This window comes from Cetorhinus maximus, chromosome 7 (assembly GCF_964194155.1).
Source record: "Cetorhinus maximus chromosome 7, sCetMax3.hap1.1, whole genome shotgun sequence".
Lineage (NCBI taxonomy): Eukaryota > Metazoa > Chordata > Chondrichthyes > Lamniformes > Cetorhinidae > Cetorhinus > Cetorhinus maximus.
The window spans coordinates 36274620-36282737 of NC_135885.1; the positions used below are offsets into that span (position 1 = coordinate 36274620).

Consider the following 8118-nt stretch of genomic DNA (forward strand, 5'->3'; position numbering starts at 1 on the left):
ATTATCAAGAGCTTGAAGTTTAAAGGGAACTGGGACACTTAAAAAAAACCTGGACGCTGAACTGGAGTGATATCTGTTGATACCTATATATATATATATATATATATATATATATATATATATATATATATATATATATATATATATATATATATATTATATATAGTTATGTTAATGCATGCATCTGGTAATGTAATAGTGGAATAAGCATAGGAGATAGTGTGAGATGGGTTATTAAAATGAAGCCGTCTTTTAGAATTATGACGATTCATTTTTCGATAAGGAGGGGGATGTCATGAAGCTATTAATGTATATAATAGTTTGGAAAATATTTTTCTTTTAAAATAAAGGTTTAATCTGTGGGTGTGGCTTAATTGGATTAAAGCCAGCTAGTTTGGGTGCTTTGATATGTACTAGTTCTATTATGTAAGAGAGATAGCGTGCACTTGCATTTTTTTGAATAGAGCAATCAAGAAGTGGGTGAAAATGTTATGCCTTTCTAATAGCTACCAAGCAGTATATTTATATTACTAATAAAATTGGTATTATGAAAGGGGTTTCATTGTTAAGAGGTGAAGTTCAAAGTGGTTGTTGATACAATGAGAATTAACATTCAATGGGGCTGGTAGGTATAACTTCAGTAGTTTTCGGGTGTGCAGGCAGAGGCAATGTAAGATCAAAAGGCAGCTGCAAGCCCCCAACTGGCTTCACATTTTGAATTCATAAGCTGAAAATGCTTTGCCTGTGTTTGGTTAAGTTTATGGGTTGCTGTTGCCTTAATGGATATTAGTTTGGGAATTTGTTAAAAGTTATGATAGTAGTAATTTGTAGCCATGTGTACATATATTTTAACCTGTTTAAATTAATGAAATGTTTCATTTAGTTTAATGTAAAATCTCAAGAACTAGTGATCTGATTCCTGAGTTTAGAGTCGCATTTCAAACATAACACCTAAAATTATTGGTTATGACAGTTGTTTAAATCTTCCCTCTGGGGTTTTTTAATAACTCCGCTTTACCAACTGCACCGGTCATAACATCTTGGTAGTTATCATAGATGAAATCAGACAACATAATCATGAGCTGACAATTGTTTATTAACTATAGGGTCATGGTTTGCAGTGCTTAATGTAAATATTGTGTTTGCAGATATTTAGTAGATATTGTAAAGTTAAATGACAAAATAAGTAAGAATGATTACAAAGGCAGTTCAGTTACATCACAATAATTCAGCATTAACTGCTTACTGTCTATAAATTAATTGTAATCAGAGACTGAGATAAAAATAAATTAGTATAATTAATTTAGAATTAGACTCCTTAAATAACTCATGCATTAACAATATTAAAAGCCAGTCTACTGAATACATTAAAGTTTTTTAAATTCATGTATGGGATGTGGGTGTTGCTGCCTAGGTCAGTATTTATTGCCCACCGCTAATTGCCCTTGAGAAGGTGGTGGTGAGCTGCCTTCTTGAACTGCTGCAGTCCATGTGGTGTAGGTACACCCACAGTGCTGTTAGGAAGGGAGTTCCAGGATTTTGACCCAGCGACAATGAAGGAACAGTGATATATTTCTAAGTCAGGGTGGTGAGTGACTTGGAGAGGAACTTCCAGGTGGCACCGAGCCAAGTGAGCATGTGGGCAGGCAGCTTACAACAAGGTCCCTGAGGCCACCTGCTGTGGAGCTACCTCAGGGAGCTGCAGTATTGTTCAAGGGATATTTACACACAAAAAATGCCACAAACTATCTCTAATGCAACTAAAAACAACTGACAGCAGCACTCATAACTCCTCAACCTTCAAACATATTCTGGGCATTTTATCCCGTCCTGGATTGAGAATGGTGCAAAAATGTATAGCTGCCTATCTGACTGGTCCATGTGCCAAGCGTAAAAGCACACGGGCCACTCAAAATCCCATTTCATTTGGGCTTTAATTGGAACTTTGATTGTTGGCGGGCAGGTGTGCTTTCAATTCCCATGCATACCCGCTGACCGTCATATGGTGTGACGTCGCTATGACATCAGAACTCCCACCTGACCTTTTCTCGTGCGATTTTGCGCTAAGTCGGGTTGGCCGCACGTTTGATTGCAGCATGTGAAGTTCTGGCCCAGTTCTTGCTGCATTTGGACATGGACTGCTTCAGTATCTAAGGAGTCATGAATGGTTCTGAACATTGTGCAATCATCAGCGAACATCCCCACTTCTGATCTTGTGATGGAAGGAAGGTCATTGATGAAGCAGCTGAAGATGGTTGGGCCGAAGACATAACCCTGAGGAACTCCTGCAGTGATGTCCTGAGACTGAGATGACTGACCTCCAACAACCACAACCATCTTCCTTTGTGCTAGGTATGGCTCCAACCAGCGGAGAGTTTTCCACTGCTTCCCATTGACTCGTTTTGCTAGGCTCCTTGATGCCACACTTGATCAAATGCTGCCTTGATTTCAAGGGCAGTCACTCTCACCTCACCTCTTGAGTTCAGCTCTTTTGTCCATGTTTGAACCAAGGCTGTATTGAGGTCAGAGACTGAGTGGCCCTGGCGGAACCAAAACTGAGCATCAGTGAGTAGGTTATTGCTAAGCAAGTGCCACTTGACAGCACTGTTGATGACCCCTTCCATCATTTTACTGATGATGGAGAGTAGACCAATGGGACAGTAATTGGCTGGGTTGGATTTGTGCAGTTTTTTGTATACAGGACATACCTGGGCAATTTTCCATGTTGCCGAGTAGATGCCAGTGTTGTAGCTGTACTGGATCAGCTGGGCTAGGGGCGCAGCTAGTTATGGAACACAAGTCTTCAGTACTATTGCCGAAATATTGCCAGGGCCCATAGCCTTTGCACAACCCAGTGCCTTCAGCCGTCTCTAGATATCACATGGAGTGAATCGAATTGGCTGAAGACAGGCACCTGTGATGCTGGGGACTTCCGAAGGAGGCCGAGATGGATCATCCACTCGGCGCTTCTGGCTGAAGATTGTTGCAAATACTTCAGCTTTATCTTTTGCACTGATGTGCTGGGCTCTCCCATCACTGAGGATGGGGATATTTGTGGAGCCTCCTCCTCCAGAGAGTTGTTTAATTGTCCACCATCATTCACGACTGGATGTGGCAGGACTGCAGAGCTTATATTTGATTTGTTTGTTGTGGAACCTTTTTTATATCTGTAATCATTTTGCCACTTGAGCAGTAAAGCTTTTTGAGCCTGACATGATTTGAACACGCAACCTTCTGATCTGGAGTCAGACGCGCTACCGTTGCGCCACAAGCCCATCCTTTACTGCACCTGGTATTCCCAGGCTGCCTCCCATCCAAGTACTAACCAGGCCTGAGTCTGCTTAGCTTCTGAGATCAGACGAGATCGGGCGTTTTCAGACTAGTATTGTGGAACCGCTTAGCTCTATCTATCGCTTGCTGTTTATGCTTTTTGGCACACAAGTAGTCCTGCGTTATAGCTTCACCAGGTTGACACCTCATTTTTAGGTATGCCTGGTGCTGCTCCTTCCATGCCCTCCTGCACTCTTCATTGAACAAGGATTGATCCACTGGCTTAGTGGTAATGGTAGAGTGGGGGATATGCCGGGCAACAAGGTTACAGATTGTGTTCAAGTTCAATTCTTCTGCTGCTAATGACCTACAGTGACTCATGGATCCTCAGTCTTGACTTTCTAGATCTTTTCAAAATCTATCCCATTTAGCACAGTAGTGGTGTCACACAACACGATGGAGGGTATCCTCAATGTGAAGATGGAACTTCATCTCTGCAAGGATTGTGTGGTGATCATTCCTACCGACATTGTCATCGACAGATGCATCTGCGGCAGGCAGGTTGATGAGGATGAGGCCAAGTTTGTTTTTCCCTCTTGATGGTTCCCTCACCACCTGCCACAGGCCCAGTCTAGCAGCTATGCCCTTTAGGACTCAGCCAGCTCGGTCAGTAGTGGTGATACCGAGCCACTCTTGGTGAAGGACATTGAAGTCTCTCAGCAAGAGTACACTCTGTGCCCTTGCCACTCTCAGTGCTTCCTCCAAGTGGTGTTCAACATGGAGGAGTACTGATTCATCAGCTGAAGGTGGGGGAGGGTGCAGTAGGTGGTAATCAGCAGGAGGTTTCCTTGCCCATGTTTGACCTGATGCCATGAGACTTCATGGGGTCTGGAGTCGATGTTGAGGATTCCCAGGGCAACTCCCTCCCGACTGTATACCACTGTGCCACCACCTCCCATGGGTTTGTCTTGCCGGTGGGACAGGATATCTCCAGGGGTGGTGATGGTTATGTCTGGGAGATGATTTGTAAGGTATGATTCTGTGAGTATGACTATTTCCGGCTGTTGCTTCACTTTGTCTGTAAGACAGCTCTCCCAATTTTGGCAGAAGCTCCCAGATGTTAGCTTTGCAGTGTCGACAGGGCTGAGTTACCCATTGTCGTTTCTGAGTGCCAGGTGTTCTGTCTGCTTTCATTCCTTTTTTTAAGGCTTTGTAGTGATTTGATACAACTGAGTGACTTGCTACGCCATTTCAGAGGGCATTTCAGAATAAACCACATTGCTGTGGGTCTGGAGTCATATGGGGGCCAGACCAGGTAAGAATGGCAGATTTCCTTCCCTAAAGAGGAGGGAGCCAGATGGGTTTTTATGACACTCAACAATGGTTTCATGGTTAACATTAGGCTTTTAATTCCAGATTTTTTATTGAATTCAAATTCCACCATCTGCCGTGGTGGGATTCAAGCCCAGGCCCCCAGAGCATTCCCCTGGGTTTCTGGATTATTAGTCCAGTGACAATTCCACTCTGAACATTACTACCAGACTTACTGAGAGAACCATAGCTAAACTAAGGTCTGAGTACTAAAGATTGTGATGTTAAAAACATTCTACATATCCTTAATTTCCAAAGAAAGCTCCTCATTTCTACTGACCAATCTGAAAGGCTCAAGCATTAGAATAATTCAGCTCTTCTGGTGTTAATTACCTCATACTAGTTATACTCTTAATGCTCTCCAAATCAATGAAGCACCAGCACTGGATCATAGGTTCCCTCCTCACATCTCAGCTCTGTACTAACAGAGAACATCACACCTGTTCATAAAAGGGATCACATATTGGGAACAATCCTGGACTAATGCTCTGGACATATGGGGTTAGATTTCACAAGCCCTAGGGCAACAGACTGGGAGGTGGGAAGAGTTGTAATATTGCAATGAAAGGCATTGGGAGGGAAGCCCAATATTTTCATGTCACAACTGGATATTATAAAGGGCAGCTAGCCTGATATCCAGCAGGAAGGTAATTAAGCCTGTTTAACAGGTAACTAAATCCTATTTTGTTGGGGATTTCTAATTTTATGAAATGTGCAGAGAAACAACGCGTGTCACAGCCTCACCAGGTATAAGGAGGCAGTGGATTAGTGGGAGGTTAGTGCTGGCCCAGATGACAGCCATTGTGAATGGTAATGTGGTTGGCAAGGAGGGTGGGACAGTGTAGGCAGTGGCAGTGACAGTCAGAAGCTGGGACAAACTTGCCAGTAGAGCGGGGGTATACTGTTTGAGTGCCTTCACTTATATGAACAGAGCAAGGGAGGTGGGGGTAGAAGTGAGAAGCCCTGGAAACTGAGTGCAACTATCTGCCATGGGCTTCATTCACTCAGGCCTCCGGGTCTTCAGTGAGAAGGAGAATCGGAGAGGGAGAGAGCTACAGCTACAGGCAGCAGATCAACACCTACCTCAGGGACACCAGGAGCTTCAGCCTCAGAGGGGGCACAGAGGAGGAGGCATAGAAAGACATGCATCAGCCTCTTGTGCAAGAACAGGTTACTTACCCACAGCAGGTCTACCGACTGAGGCTCGGCTACTTTCAAGCATCAAAGCAGCAGTGTTGCCGACGATTCTGTCTCTCCAGACAGCGGTGTGCCATGATGGAGGACCAGCTGAGCGGTGGACACCCAATGCCTGTGGAACTGAAGGTCACTCTGGTGCTGAATTTCTAAACCTCAGGATCATTCCACTAGAGATTTGTGTGGGATCTCCCAGTCTGCGGCTCATCAGTGCATCAAGGTGGCCCCCAATGATAGGTTCAAGAGGGCCAGCCAATACATGCAACTTCACCCCATTCTGTACAATTAGGTAGGAATGAACATGGGATTTGGGACTATTGCTGGATTTCTCCAGGTGCAGGGTATCATTGACTTCATGCATGTGGCCATCAAGGCTCTTTCAGATTAGACAGCAACCTTCATTAACATGAAAGACTTCCACTTGCTCAACATATGACTGATCTGCAACCACGGCACATATGAGTCCATCAGATCAGTGCACAGTCCTCAGGAAGCAGCCATGACTCCGCGAGTGGAATCTTGTAGAGGAAACAGGTATCTTGGCCATCAGCTGAAGAGCTGGCGAGACACCCATACCACCTCTTTTCATTACCCTTGTGCCACTCAGGCACTTAACAGGATCCCAGGGAGAGGAAAGTCCCACCCACTGAGAGCTGCCAGCCAATCAGAGGCTGGCAGCTCTCATGTGCTCAGCAGCACCACTGAGAAGGCGGTGACAGTTGCTGGTACTACAACCATCCAAGCCCTTGGATAGAGGGACGCAGGCACAGGTGAGTATAATGGGAAGGGTGTCGTGGGGTGGGGGTCGCAGGGGAGGGGGTTGTCAGCAAGGACAGGGGATGGGTCTCAGCGGGTCCCCCTTCCTGATGCCTGGTCCCTCACCTACTCACTGAGTGCCTTTAAAGGAGGGACCCCCACCCCCCAGAAGCCCACAAGCAAACTTGTGTAGCTTGTCGTGCTACTCAGTGGTGAGCTATTTGCCTGCCACTGGGTTAATAATAGCAGCAGCAGGATGAGGCCTTAAGTGGACATTAGTGCCAATTTAAGGGCCTCAATTGGCAGAAGGGTGGGAAGGCTGCCCATCACAGACTTAATTAGGAGAGAAGTGGGAAGGCGACAGGTCCCCACCCGCCACACTCCCACCAGATTAAATGCCGCCTGGCCACCATACTCACCATAGGGAAATACTTAAGATTCCATCCCTATGCATTAAGGCGGTTCCAGGTGCCAGACTTTATCAAGTCCCCTATGCACCTTCAAGGCTAGACATTAGGTTATACGGGCTATTCACTGAAGATGTGACTACTGACACTTGTGAGGACTCCAAGCACTGATGCAGGGGAGAGGTACAACACCTGCAATGGGACAACTCGAGCAATCATCAAGCAGGCCAAAGGGCTTCTGAAAATGTGGTTCAGATGCCACGATAGGTCCAGTGGAGCCCTTCAGTAGGCCCAGCAGGGGTCTCACATATTGTGGTGGTTTGCTGTGTTCTGTACAATCTGGCATTACAGAGGGGAGAACATTGAACAATGAGGGCATCAGGAGTGTGATGCCTCCTCTGAGGATGAGGAGGAAGAGCTGACTAGGTGTTGCATGATGTAGAACCCCAGGGACTGCAGGTAAGGCACAATGAATATGCGCAAGGGAGGCTTGCAACACATTTATACAGGTACATGTCAGATGATCCTTAATAACAAATCCGTGCAATCCAATAAAGCCGCAGCCTTCTGCAGCCCAGTTTCTATTTCTTTGATTGCCATTACCAGTAACTTGCACCTGTTTATACATTAGACTGTGGCATGGGAATGTATTGGTGTGGTTCACCCATCACAGCCTTTGTAAGAACCGGGGTATTTCTAAAACCAGCGGCCCGCAAGAAATAGAAGGATTCTTCTTGTCTTGCTGCATGTAGCAAGACCTAGACAACACTCAGGCTTGGGCTAATAAGTGGCAAGTAACTTTCGCCCCTACACCAGGGCCAGGTAATGATCAAGCCTTATTATGCATTCTTGGCTGAGAGTCCAGACACCCATTAGAGTACTGAAACATCTGAGCCCCAGAGAAAACATTGCTTGATTGACAGCTCTGGCTGTCTGTACTCTTCTGTCAATTGCACAATGTTTATTTACATAAGATAAAGAGGTTTCAAGTGTTTGCAGTTTCAGCTATTGATACTTTAAAGGGTCTGGATGATTGACAATTCTATTGGCCTGCAGTAAAACGTTTCTTTTAAAAAGTGGAAAGTTATCAATGAATGACTTTTTTAAAAGCTTATTTAAT

At 45.1% G+C, this 8118-nt stretch overlaps 1 non-coding gene and 1 pseudogene across 1 annotated transcript; both read right to left on the reverse strand.

Moving 5' to 3' along the window:
* Positions 1-3203: 3203 nt before the first annotated feature.
* Positions 3204-3275, reverse strand: trnaw-cca (transfer RNA tryptophan (anticodon CCA)). Its single transcript has one exon. It is a non-coding gene; the product is annotated as a tRNA-Trp (tRNA).
* Positions 3276-3277: 2 nt separating this feature from the next.
* Positions 3278-3396, reverse strand: LOC144683128 (5S ribosomal RNA; annotated as a pseudogene).
* Positions 3397-8118: the final 4722 nt, after the last annotated feature.